Raw genomic sequence first — 12,698 nt, forward strand, 5'->3', positions numbered from 1 at the left:
TTTTCATTTCAACTGCTCGATTTCGATCACGAGAGACGAGAGCAATACATATTTCAGTGAATTGCTTTTTTTTTTTTTTTAAGAAATGTGAATTATTTTGCTCAAAAAATTAAATTTATTAATTTTCTCTGAATGAACAGAGTCAAGGTTTTAAAATTTTAGTAAAGAAAAACTCATATAATTCAGTATACAGTAAAGTTTCGTAGCTCTGCTCCTTACATTTCTCTCCCAATTCATCGCGGAGAGATGTGAATAGAGAAAGAGCTTTTCCACCAACTCATTCGCCCGCTCCAACCACCGTTTTATACATCAATGTATATCGTGTTCACATTATGATACGGCATCGGGAGCAAATGTTTTTGAAATTGAAAATTTAAGTACATCGCAAGATGAACGGCGGAAAGTGCATCGCTCATTGCAATTTTATACCATTGACATCATCCCATATAATAATATCATATTATGTATCAAGAAAATCCGATTAACCTTTTGGTACGGATTTTCTCCCTCGAATGCCTCATCATACTTTTGTTTTCCACGACATTACGTTGCCATTAAAAGTGAATTAGGAAAATTCCGTTGGAGTGTAAATTGATTAATTTCAGTCACATATTTCATCATGTAGGGTGAACATTCCCATGATGTGATCATGAAATTTGAATTTGCAACACTCCCACCAATCTAGAGCAAAGAGGTGCAGAGAACCTAATTCTTTGGGTACACTCTTGAAAATTACATTAAGACGACATACAAAACTTGCGCCAATGAAATATGACAGGAGGGAATGGAGGGCATGAACTTTGATGTTGCCTTCCAGATTACCCTTATTTTTCATTCCATTATGATAATTAATTTGATGCAATTTACTTTCTCATACAGTTTCGCTCGCATCCTTCTGTCACAATAAATTAATGTGCCATTAGGAGTGACTGTTAAAAATTATTCGCCTCTCCTAATTACCTTCGCGTGATTTTGAAAATTCTTTAAATTGAATTTTAATTGCATACACATTCTTAGACGATTTTTGCTGTCTCAAAGTTTGAGTTTTCCAAAGTTGGCCACATAAAAAAAGTTTCAGCCGCACCAGAAGGTGAGAAGAAGGAGTTGAATGATCGTACTCGCGTTCTATGATGCAATTTGAATTATTAAATTCATTAGAGAAATTTAATTTTCCACTTCATCAACTTTCATCTTGGCGCGCTATAATTTTTTAAAAAATATTCTCTACAGACACCGTGAAAAAGAGTTTCAAGTGGACTTGGATGTTGAGAGTTTCGATTAATTTTCACGCAGTAAAACTTTCCTCCTTAACTTCTGCAACTTCTGCTTAATCACAAAAGCACAAAGTATAAAATCATACAGCGAAAACAGCGAGGAATTGAATCAGGATGCAAGAGAGGAAAAATACATACGTAAGCAGACAATAAGCTAGAACTTTTATAATAATGCCTTTGATAGCAGCTCAGTTCAATCGACCGCCTTTTCGAGCAAATTGAGTTGGAAGTCAAAGTTGAAATCACACTTTTTCGTTCCAGCAAATATTTCCATCCACTCCTTGTCACCATCATCCTCTAAGTGGATTCCACTCCACCTGACTCTCTCTCGCAACTTTTATCGTACACCCTCTTGTTGTGTAATAAAACACCAAGTATATCATCGAGTCATTTACTTCTCCGGATTGTTTCCATTTCAAGTAACTTCTTAAAGACGCACACCGACCAAAATGAGGCGGCATAATGGGAATGGCTATGAGCATAAAGATATTCGTCAGCCACATTTCACCTTCCCAATTAGCGCAATACAACTTTCATCAACTCTTTCTGTGCCTCGCCTCGCAATTTTAATAGCAATTACAGATGTTTCACTGCTCAAAGAGGAACACACTCAACTCCACTAAGTAATCGGCTCAAATCGATTTTTCACCCGTGAAGAGTAAAGTGTGAGTTTATCGAACTCATTAATAATTTTGAGAGTTGTCAGTGCGAGGGTGAGAAATCCATTATCAATCCATTGGAAGTGTGAAGTACAGTTTTTTCCGGGTGACACTTTCAAAGGGCCATTGAATTAACAATGAAGGAACATTAATACCCAAGTTTCTTCTCTTCAAATAAGACTCACAAGACAAAGAGATAAATGTGCGAAAACAGGCGCAAAGGCTCACAAAATTTTCTCCAAAGTCTGCTGGCTTCGTGCAAATGCGCTAATTTGCAACAGTCATATCAATTATGCTGTACAAGTTAAATATTAGAAGCAAGCATGAGAAAATGATTCCTCTCTCGCCTCATCTCAGTGCCAGGGGTGAAGAAAAATTGGACAGAGATGAAAATGAAAAATTTCATAAGTATTTGCAACTCATGACACTGTTAATAAAAAACAGGTGAAAATTGTGTTATCCTCTTCTTTTTTCTCATAATATTTTGCCATGGATTAATTTAAAATTTTCACCATAAATGTGCGACGGGAGAGAAATTGTTTTAGAAGGCATATACAAGGCGATGGTGGCGAAGGACGAATAAAAAGGTAAGAACAAATACGGTAACATCAGCTTCATATCCCTTAGAGGCATTTGGGAGTTTCACCCTCTCCACAACCCCTATTCCTATCTTCCTTCCATTATTCTCCAGCGAGAGTCTTCCCATTTGCTTGCCTCCTCTCTTGTGTATCCATAAACAGGCGAAATTCAATTTGACCACGTCAATTTTATTGTTTATTTGAATAAAAACAAAAATAAAAGGAGAAAGAGGAACAAAAAAACACGGGGCAGAGATATATAGCGCACGACAAATAAAAGATTAATAGGAATGGTGCATTTTATTGTTAAATAAACACACAATTTGCTGTTGTGTTTACTTTGGCTTCTATTTATACTCTGGACACATTATATAATGTCAGTTTCGTTCACATAAGACATTGAACGATGTGTAGATAGCACTTTCTTCATGTTCTCCCTTCGCCTTGGCAACAATCCATTCTCAGTCTCAGTCACTGTGCTGGAAGCTTCTAAGCAATTAGAGCTTTTGATGATTTCAATTTGGGCAAAATGTGGCTTTTCGGTCAATTCCAAGCAAAGGCACACAAAATAGCACGGAAATTTGCTTTGTCACACAAGTTCATTAAAATGAAAAAGGAGGAGGACTTTCTCCGATCACACCTCATTCAATTTCATCTTATTGATCTCGTCTCCTAAACCTCATTATTATCGCTTCTACTTGTCGCGATGATATTGCATCAATTTCAAGAAATATTATTAAAGAGGGTGAAATAAGAATTTCCTCTCATTTCCGAGAATGAAAAATCTTCTTCAATTTCACTGGGTGGAAAATTCAGTCGATAAATGATTGAAATGAATATTTTTTTTCAATAGAAATGCATTATCAAACTAATGGAGTATAACTCTACGAGACACTATGAATTCAAACATTTACTTAGATACACTGGAATGAGTAAAATGCACAATTAGAGTGAATTTCGCTTTTCTTATGATATAGCTAAAAATATACATTTTATTGAATTATAAATACGATCTTGTTGACAATTTTGAACTGGTCTAAATATAAAGTGAGCCAATTGATTTTGCAAATTTGACTTATGACGACAGTGGATGGAAGAGATTCTATTGGTGGATAAATCCTTTTTTGGAAAATCCCATAAATACTCGTGACGGTATAATCACACCTTGATTCATTCACCAAAATCCATTTTCTTCCACTTTAACACTCAAGTAAGCACTCAAGTGGGTTTCGGACGACATAGTTTTGTTTGGAGATTCATTTAGCCTCTCTGTCCCCTTCGTCAGCACGTGATTCAAGAACAGCAAAAATATTGTATTGATCCTAGGAATTTATTAGGTTTCTAATCAATACAGCATAGAAAATAGCTCGAGTATTGTTGTATTTATTGGATCCTGTATTTTGTATACGAAAACATACACACACTCTCACTCCTTATGTGAGTTCCTTTGTGCGGAGTTGAGGGATATTGTATTTGGTATTTATCTGCCTTTTCTACACCCTCACAGGCTCTTTTTCGATATTTGATCATACAATTGGGTCAAGAATGTCATGAAAAACCATACACACAAGTTTTATCACAGCTCCATTCGCAAGAGTGCACTGAGGAAATTTCATTAGAATCAGCCTGAAAATTTAATCTAATTTACTGTCCCGAAGGAGATAAACATTGTACAGTTTTCATGTGATGCTTTCGTGATGAAGCTAACAATCGCAAAGTGCAATAACCGTCAGTGGGAAAACTTCAGCATGTAGCTTTTCAGTTGCTGTGGTAATTTAGTGAAAAATTCAAATTCTAATGTTAAATTTTATCATCATGTCGGAATTTTATGCCTTATTTGCTTGTCTTTTCTTTACTCTTACGCTTGCGTTGAGCATGGAGAACTAAATCCATGACAATATGGTGTCAGAGCGACTAATGCAAGCTATAAGCTCATCAATTTTGCCACCACCATGTCCATTATGGCTTGAGATACAGTAAACAAAAATCCATTCTGACTGACATTGTTTGCATTATGTTGTTATTTATGTTGAACGTCACAAAGAGCGCTCATGGTAGAACATTTCCCATGGTGTCTGCATATATGAGGAGGAAGGAACTGACGACAGGACAAACTTCTCTGTAATTCACAGGGATGTGGCAGTTGTAGAAAATGTTGCAACATTTCATATGAGACATCTCAGGACTTTTAATCTCATCATATTTTGAGCAAATTAAACACCCTGTGCTTTCATACTGACAAGTTTAATTCTTTTAGAGATATGAAAAAAATACAGTGAGGCGCTATTCAGAATGTTTCATAAAATTCAATTTACTGATATTACAACTATCCTAAGTGTGAATTTTTTATCTTAAACGCAAAAATTGACCAGGAAAGTTTTATTGGGAACTTCTTAAATTACATATAAAGTTTCTATGTTACAGACTTGAACTGAGTCTCTCAAATAATGCGAAATTTGAATTGATGTTTTTTTTTCAAGAAAGAAAAGAATTTAATTTTATTTAGATTTGAAAGCACACTTTCATGTTACTTGAAAAATCCTTATATCTGCAGTACATCCCAACAAACAACCCTCAACTGACTCCATGTCAAAAGTTTCGTTTTGTCGCCGCGAATGGAGAAGAATGATATCCGAATGATGTGCAATACAACTCAGAACAATTTTGAAACTTTCGTGTCCCCTTCCAGAGAAGTAAATGACCCTCAACAGATAGATTCAAATGAAATTGCCAAAAGCCAGAGAAGTCAAGAAACAGAGATGGGAAATGTATGGAGCAGAAAAAGTGATAAAAGTACAATTTTCAGGCTCTCACCACCTTCCACTTCAACTCCTTAAAATGTTTCCGCTCTCTCACTTCTGCTCTTTGCCTTTATATTTTCGCATTTTCAATTCCGCCGAGACGAATTCGCATCAATCGGAGAAAACAGATTTAAACTTCAGTCGGCATAATGGTAAAGTTGAATACTCAAAGTATCGAGTATCTTGAATCAACAAGATAATCCTATTTTATTCTCTGGATTTTTTCTACTCTCTGTGTCCTTATAACGACAAATTCAATGGAGGAAAATCCATTTATTTACCAACGAAATCGAAAATGAAAAGTGACGAAGGCGGAATGTATTTCGCATTTGCACTTTTATCTGTAATGCTACACATCATGCAGGGTTTAAAGCTTTCAAGTAAAGATAGAATAATTACACACGTAATTCACTGAATTCGAAATAATTAAGTATTGTGCAAAGTTTAAAATATTCAATGGAGAATCATGCAAACTTTCGTAATAAAACTTTTTTCAAGTGAAATAAATTTCCTTTTAAAATATATAGCTTTTCTGGAAGGTATTCAAAATCGTTAATCATCTTTTACAGAACCATTAGAAAAGATAAGGAACTTTCTTTTAACTTTTAATTTAGAAGCTTTGCCAAAAAGTTAGGTAGATTAAGATATATAGCGATAGGAATTGCCCTTAAACATTTCTCAAGGTAAATATCTATTAATTACCATGTCAACGCCTTATCCATGAGATCATTCACGCAATTAACAGGTATGTATATATATATATATATATATATATATGTTCGTAACAGGGTAACACGAATATGCATTTACCTTGTCAATTGATATTAATTGCTGAAATTACAATGTATTAACTTTACATGCAGCCTTACTCATGTCACACTTGTAACACATGTACACACATCCATGTACGAACATAATGCAATTACACTATTCATCCACTGATTATTATTGAAAATTCACACTGAATCAATCTTTCATTCTCAATTATATATCCCAATCTATGTCATCAGTGCCATGTATTCTTAGTAATATTGATAAAATTTTATCCGAGCGAAGTTGAAAGTTGCACAATTTATAAAGTGAAATGCCAATCCTGATAAAACACGTTTGGCGTAATTGCAAGATAACTCTGTACATTGGCTTTCTTATTTAGAATTCCTCTCGAATTTCTACAGTGAAAAATAATTCACTCCTGTGAGTGTACATACAATATCCTCCAGGTGTGTATAAGGGCGAGAGAGAGAGAGAGACTGGCACCCAAGAGTCAAGGGAGTCAGTGATGAACTTGAGCATCATGCCTGACGATCAATTTTCCAGCAGCCTTGCATCGTGAAGTGAAAAATTATTTTTATCTCAACCAACCACCCAGAGCGATATTTGCTCAACGAAACCGAAAAGTCAAGAGAGAAACTTAATGCAATCAAAATTGAAGATGATATGGTAAATGCGGTGTTTCTCGTGCTTAACCGTACACCCCACGAGCCCCGTCACATTTGACATGTGGCCCATTTTGTCTCCCTGCGATATACAAACACAAAATTATTTCCTCCAGGCACAGAACATCTTATGCACGTACACAACACCTACTGTCGGAAGTCACATACACGGATGGCGAATTTACAGAAGCCAACCACCCAGGCCTCACTTCAGTCACACTCACTCAGCCACCCCGGCAATGGGGGCAGGAAGAGAGGATTCAGGACGAGGCAGGGACGAGCAAATATAAATTCACTGATTGGGTTATAAATATAATAGTCCTTAAGTTTACAGAGAGCATGATGGATGGACAAGTGAGGTGGGTCTGAAAGCACGTCTCTGGCACTGCAAAGCAATTCTGTATAGTTCCAATTGCTCCACTTTTGCAGGTCAATGCGCCGAGTGGATATAATGAAAGACTAAAGAATTTTTTAAATCGAAATTTACTGTGATTATTCAACTATTCTAATACACAAAAATAATAATGGTAGACATCAAGTGTCGTTAATCTGGGGAGAAAACTTTACATTTGCAATATGTTATCCCTTAACAACTTGAGTGGAACATTCAATAATCACTCAATTTTGATGCGATATGGTGTGCTAGAAATGTTTCCAGCAATTGGCCGTGTTGAACCGACGAAAAAACCCACTGAACTTGAAGACTCTGAACGAATGGTGAAAAGGACAATAAACACGAGCATGAAGTCTTCCGGTCTAATGTCTTCATCGTGTCGTGCTGCAGAGCCGACAAAAAAGGCTGTTGGGAAAGTGCTGGGCCTAAACTAGCGAGGGTCAGAATAAGTGAATAGAAAATAATTTGATTGGATCTTTTCACGTTCCTGCTATTTTCTTGTATCTGACGAAACAAGTTTCTGCCCTCTATAAGTTCTTCCACGACAACCCCTTTCTTTTTCCTCCCATTTCTGTCGTGTCTACCCTGAAAATCTGATTGTTGTCCAATTTATTTGTCATTTTGTCTTTCGTCTCGTATATAAGATGCTTAAATGGATTTATCCCTCTGCCCCCATATCATAATACAAAACGAGTGACTCTTTGAAGTTACAACGTAAATCAGAGTACGTGCCCCATGAATATTCCATATGGATACTTGAAGGGATGATAACGTGAAGTGGCCTTCCAACTGCTCTGTGGAATGTAATACTGGGGAGAACACAAAAATTTTCCCTATGTGAGCAATTTTTGCGCACGGGAATATCCTGATTCCCCCTAGAGCTCTTCTGCAAATTAAGACACCAAACTGTTTTATTTGGCAACATGGCCATGGCTTTTTTCTCCAACATGTAAACCTACGTATATGTTGACTAAATGGAATGTACACATTTTGTAAAGCATGAATGGGAATGAAATGGTTTTACACTCCAGTAAACTCATCCCCAATGACTGATACAATGGACATGACATGCACTAGTAAAATATACAATTTAATGCTCTAATTTGATTTATTCTAAATAAAATGAACATGGATAAATTTAATAGTATTTTTACCCTCTCTCAGAATTTGCAATTAAGTTGAAAATAATAATTGAATAAAAATATTTCATTGCTTTACAAAGCAATAAGAAGAAGCTTTTTCAATTCAATTCGACATTATAAGAAAGATATTGATTTTTGGGCTCACGAAATAAATTTTTTAAATAGTGAATTCCGCTATTTCTCCCCTGACATTGATGAACTGCACAAAACTCAGTTAATAAGGTTTTCTCACTCATACGCGGCACAAGAATAGGTGTAATCGTAAAGGAGAAAATTCCGCATGAAAAAAATGAAGAATTTTAATAAGATTCGCTCAGACGAGACATTCCCAAACAGAGCGGGAAAATTACGGAAAATTCCTTCCCTCCTCAGTTTTGCTATCTCTTCATTTTATGCTCCATGCTAAAGTTATTTGCTTCATAAATCCTACACCAAATACACTTGAAATTCAAGTGAATTAAAGGAGAAAAGGAAAAGGGGAAAATTTACTCGGAATATTGAAATACTCACATTTTCCTAAAATGCTTCGCCAGATGATAACGGGGAAAACCATAGAAAGCGCGTTTCTTGTGGAGTGAAGAAAATCTATGGAGAAAATGATGAAGCATGGTTATATAAAAGACGGCAAATTTACTGAATATTTTACTTTAAATCAGAAACTGTCCAACAAATTAATGAATTTCTTTTACATTTCCATATCAGATTGGCATTTGAAAACTCAATGCATGACTGTAAATATGAACGGTGAAAAACAGATATGATAACTTAGAATTTACTCATTGAAATCAAAAAGTCATTTTGTGTAATTCATTCAAGAATGCTCATTTCCCTTTTATTCGGAACTAAGAAGCTCATTTTTCACTTCGGTTGATGAACTCGTGAGGGAATTTCCACATTTCACTTCACATTTATACTTGTGCTATACAATTTCTATTCACTTTTCCTTATCGCGAGCAACATAAAATTTGCATTCAATTATATGAAAATATATATCTCGCTGTTTTGAATTTCACGCACATTAAGATGGAAAAGAAGACAGCACACTTTTGAGAGTGAGACAATTTTTACAAACAAATCGTCTTTGTATCTTTTTCTCCGTGACATGGAGTTTTCTATGCATTCTCGTTTGACAGAAATCTGAGTGACGGATTTTCTCCTTGCTCTTTTGCAAACAGAAAGGAATTCCATAGAAAAATTGTCACATGAAAATGTATGCTTTACATATGCTTCCATTGATAAAATTCAATTTTTGATGAAATTCAAATTTTCCCCTCTGACTTGCATTTCTTACTTTCCTTTTGTCACAACATGCAGAATCATACAATAAAATGCATTGTTATATTGGGTGAATGGCGTCATCCGAAAGGTTGCTCTATCAACATTTTGTAAATCTGATTTCCTCATCAACACCCTTTTCCAACGGGAACTCTTTTCGTGCAGAGAAAAATTAATTTCCTGTCCATCAGAATGCACAGCAATACATCCTTCATGCAAACACATTTTTCTGATCAATTTCCCGTCAATTTTTCACCATTAAAGTGCTTCCAAAAGGCAAGAGAGTGTTTCGCAGATATTTAAATGATTCTTTGAATTCTGTCCCAGGTTTTCATCCACTTTTCCGTGCGACTGCGCTCAATTCGGAAGAGAATTGTTGAATACCAATAAAATAACTCCTAACCACATGAACGAAAATGAAAACGAACCATTTCAATTGCTTTCAAATATCACTCTATATATGCCCTGAAAAAGAGGGAAATGAAATCATATATTCAAATTTCATTTCGTAGAAAGGGGGAGAGAATTGACAACCGCATATGTGGAATATTTTTAAATCATGTACAACACCATAAAATTCACAAGATACATCTAGAGAAAGCTCACTTGAAGCCCATTGAAATCAAACTTTACTTATTTCCTTCTAGCCCAAAGCAAAAGTTTTCGATAAACAATCACATCCCCAAAGAAGAGGCAACTTATTGAAATTTCATCAGGTGCTGTATTTTAATTATGAGATGCTCTTGGCCACAAACTGCAACTATCAGACTCACGATGTTCTCTCTTAGCGATGCCAAACTTCCCATGGCAAAGATAAACAGTTCCCCAAACACAGTCGAATGACAAAATATTTCCCAATTGATTTAAATTGAATTAATCGCTTTAATGAAGTTGAATGAGATAATTCCACTCTGTGAGTCGAGATTTCTGTACACACGCGGAGTAAAACAATGTAGATCAGTAGACTTTAACATTATTTTTTTCGGTGAGAATCTTTGCCTAACATTGATGATTGTAAGGATGTTCAGTCAGTGAGATTATTCACCTTCTCAAAGGACACTTTGCTTCCGAGAGGGAAACTAAACTATGAAAGATTTACAAAATCCCTCCCTTTGCGTAAGCCCACAATAATCCTCTAAGAAAATCTGCGTTTTTTTCTATCCCTATAACATTGAAAATATGAGGGAACGAGCACGAGGCAAAGACTGCTATAGAACAGTACAAGGTACTTTGAGAGATTACCGAAAATCGTGAAGAATCCGCTGTATTCGACTAATTCTCAAGGATCCCCACCCGAGGATTGTTGACAATTTTTGAAGCGCACTCCAAATAAATATTTATCTGAGAGGTCTGGATGAGGCGACAGAATCGATCGTCTGCACAAAAGGCAAAATCTCCATTTACCCATGTAGCACAATGTGCTAATACATTTATGTAACAGTCATTGAGCCTTTCACTTGTGTCGTTTGACTTGAATGCACGATGGCTGAGGGGAGATTTGTTCGATTTTCATGTAATGCTCGCACACTCTCAAAATACACTCCTTCTCTATGTGTGCCCCACAAAAAGCTCAAAAGTTACCTTCTTCCTCAAAGAGCGCACATTGCGAAAACCCTCGCGAAAATGGATAGAATGACATGCATTTTTGCTGTCCCTCCCACGCAAACCTCTCATATTTCATTCACTCTTTGCCAGACAACTCAGTGTATATTAACTTTCTTCAAATTCTCGATTGGATAGAGTAAAAAATGTTACTTATCTCATCGTAAAATCAACAAAAGAAACAGAATCGAAAAGGAAATTACATTCACAGATTAAGTCTACACATACAGCAATTCACATCAAAGAATTTTCAACAAAGTTATTCTTTTTGTCTTATCACACAGGCTCTTCATCAATAATTTATGAAAAAGCGAGTCTATCAATTCGACTTGGAAGTGCTTGAAATTGCTTATTGCTCTTTCTGGATAAGATCTATTGGGGCGGAAATATTTTCTCTACAACATGAAAAAGCAATTGTATCAATAACAAGAAAGTGACAAAAATGACCCAATTAAGTTTGCCAAAAAAAGAACATCTGTTTGATGAGAAAATTTTTCTCATTTAAATTTAGGATTCGCTCAGCGTCGAATTTAACGCAAATGTCAAGTTATCCAAGTAAAAAATCGTTTTAAATTCACAAAATATATTTTTGCTCATGTCATTTCAGTATGATGAAAGAAATCAGCAAATCTGCCAAGAGATTTCCTATGGGAATAAGATTTAAATTTATGCAGTTAGTAAAATTCATCTCCACGTTAAAATATTATATGCACGAAATCACGTAGTCATTCTGGCTAGTTAATAATTTTTCCCACTGATGAATTGCTTTGAAACACTTTTCACATAACGTTTATTCAATTATTATTATTCTACTAATTTTGAAGTCTTACATTCCTAAACAAGGTCTAGACTACATGAAAACGAAAATAAGGATTTCTAACTAGAATTTTCATCATCACGACTTTTGACTTAACTATTCTCTCTATACATATATGCGTAAAATAATTCTTCTTTTTGAGGATGAATATTTTAAAATTGTCCTTTGATGATGATGTGTTCAAGTCAAAGCCTTCAATTTTAATTACTGAAAGCATACTTGGGTTTTCATCCATTTGAAATGTAGTTTCCGCAGTTATTCTGAGAGCAGAACTGAATGTGTACGAAGTAGATGCATAAGTGTTGTCTAGATGATTCGTTTGGAGTTTCATGCCCAGCTCTTTGATCGACATTATATTGATTGGAAATGCAATTCACACAGAGAATAATGCAAATTCTACCTGCAGGTGACTTTATTGTATATTAAACATCATCAAGATAACTTCAAACTTAATTACAGGCTTCGTTTGTTGTGAAAGGGAACATTTTTCACAGTGTGGGAAAGAACGATTGTGATTTCTTCCATCCTCAAACAGACAATACCTCTGGGAAATTGAGATATGTCTAATACATATAGCGTTGTGTATTCAGCAAACCATTTAGAGAAAATGTGAAGCTGTTGGGCTATTATTTCCCCCACATTTTTTTACACTCACAGCAAAGAAGAAATAATTCTGTAAATGGAATTTAAGAAATTGTAATTATTGTTTGAGAACGTGAC

General features: G+C 35.4%; 1 protein-coding gene across 1 annotated transcript in view; it reads right to left on the minus strand.

Annotated features, from left to right (window-relative positions):
- LOC132259081 (high affinity cGMP-specific 3',5'-cyclic phosphodiesterase 9A) overlaps positions 1-12,698 on the minus strand; it is a 59,085-nt gene that overhangs the window by 19,547 nt on the left and 26,840 nt on the right. Inside the window, exon 3 of the mRNA XM_059756629.1 lies at positions 8,795-8,869. The gene's annotated coding sequence lies outside the window, so the exon portion shown is untranslated. The remainder of the gene's footprint in view (positions 1-8,794; positions 8,870-12,698) is intronic.

The sequence above is a fragment of the Phlebotomus argentipes genome, unplaced genomic scaffold (assembly GCF_947086385.1).
Source record: "Phlebotomus argentipes unplaced genomic scaffold, Phlebotomus argentipes genome assembly contig_6, whole genome shotgun sequence".
Taxonomy (NCBI): Eukaryota; Metazoa; Arthropoda; class Insecta; order Diptera; family Psychodidae; genus Phlebotomus; species Phlebotomus argentipes.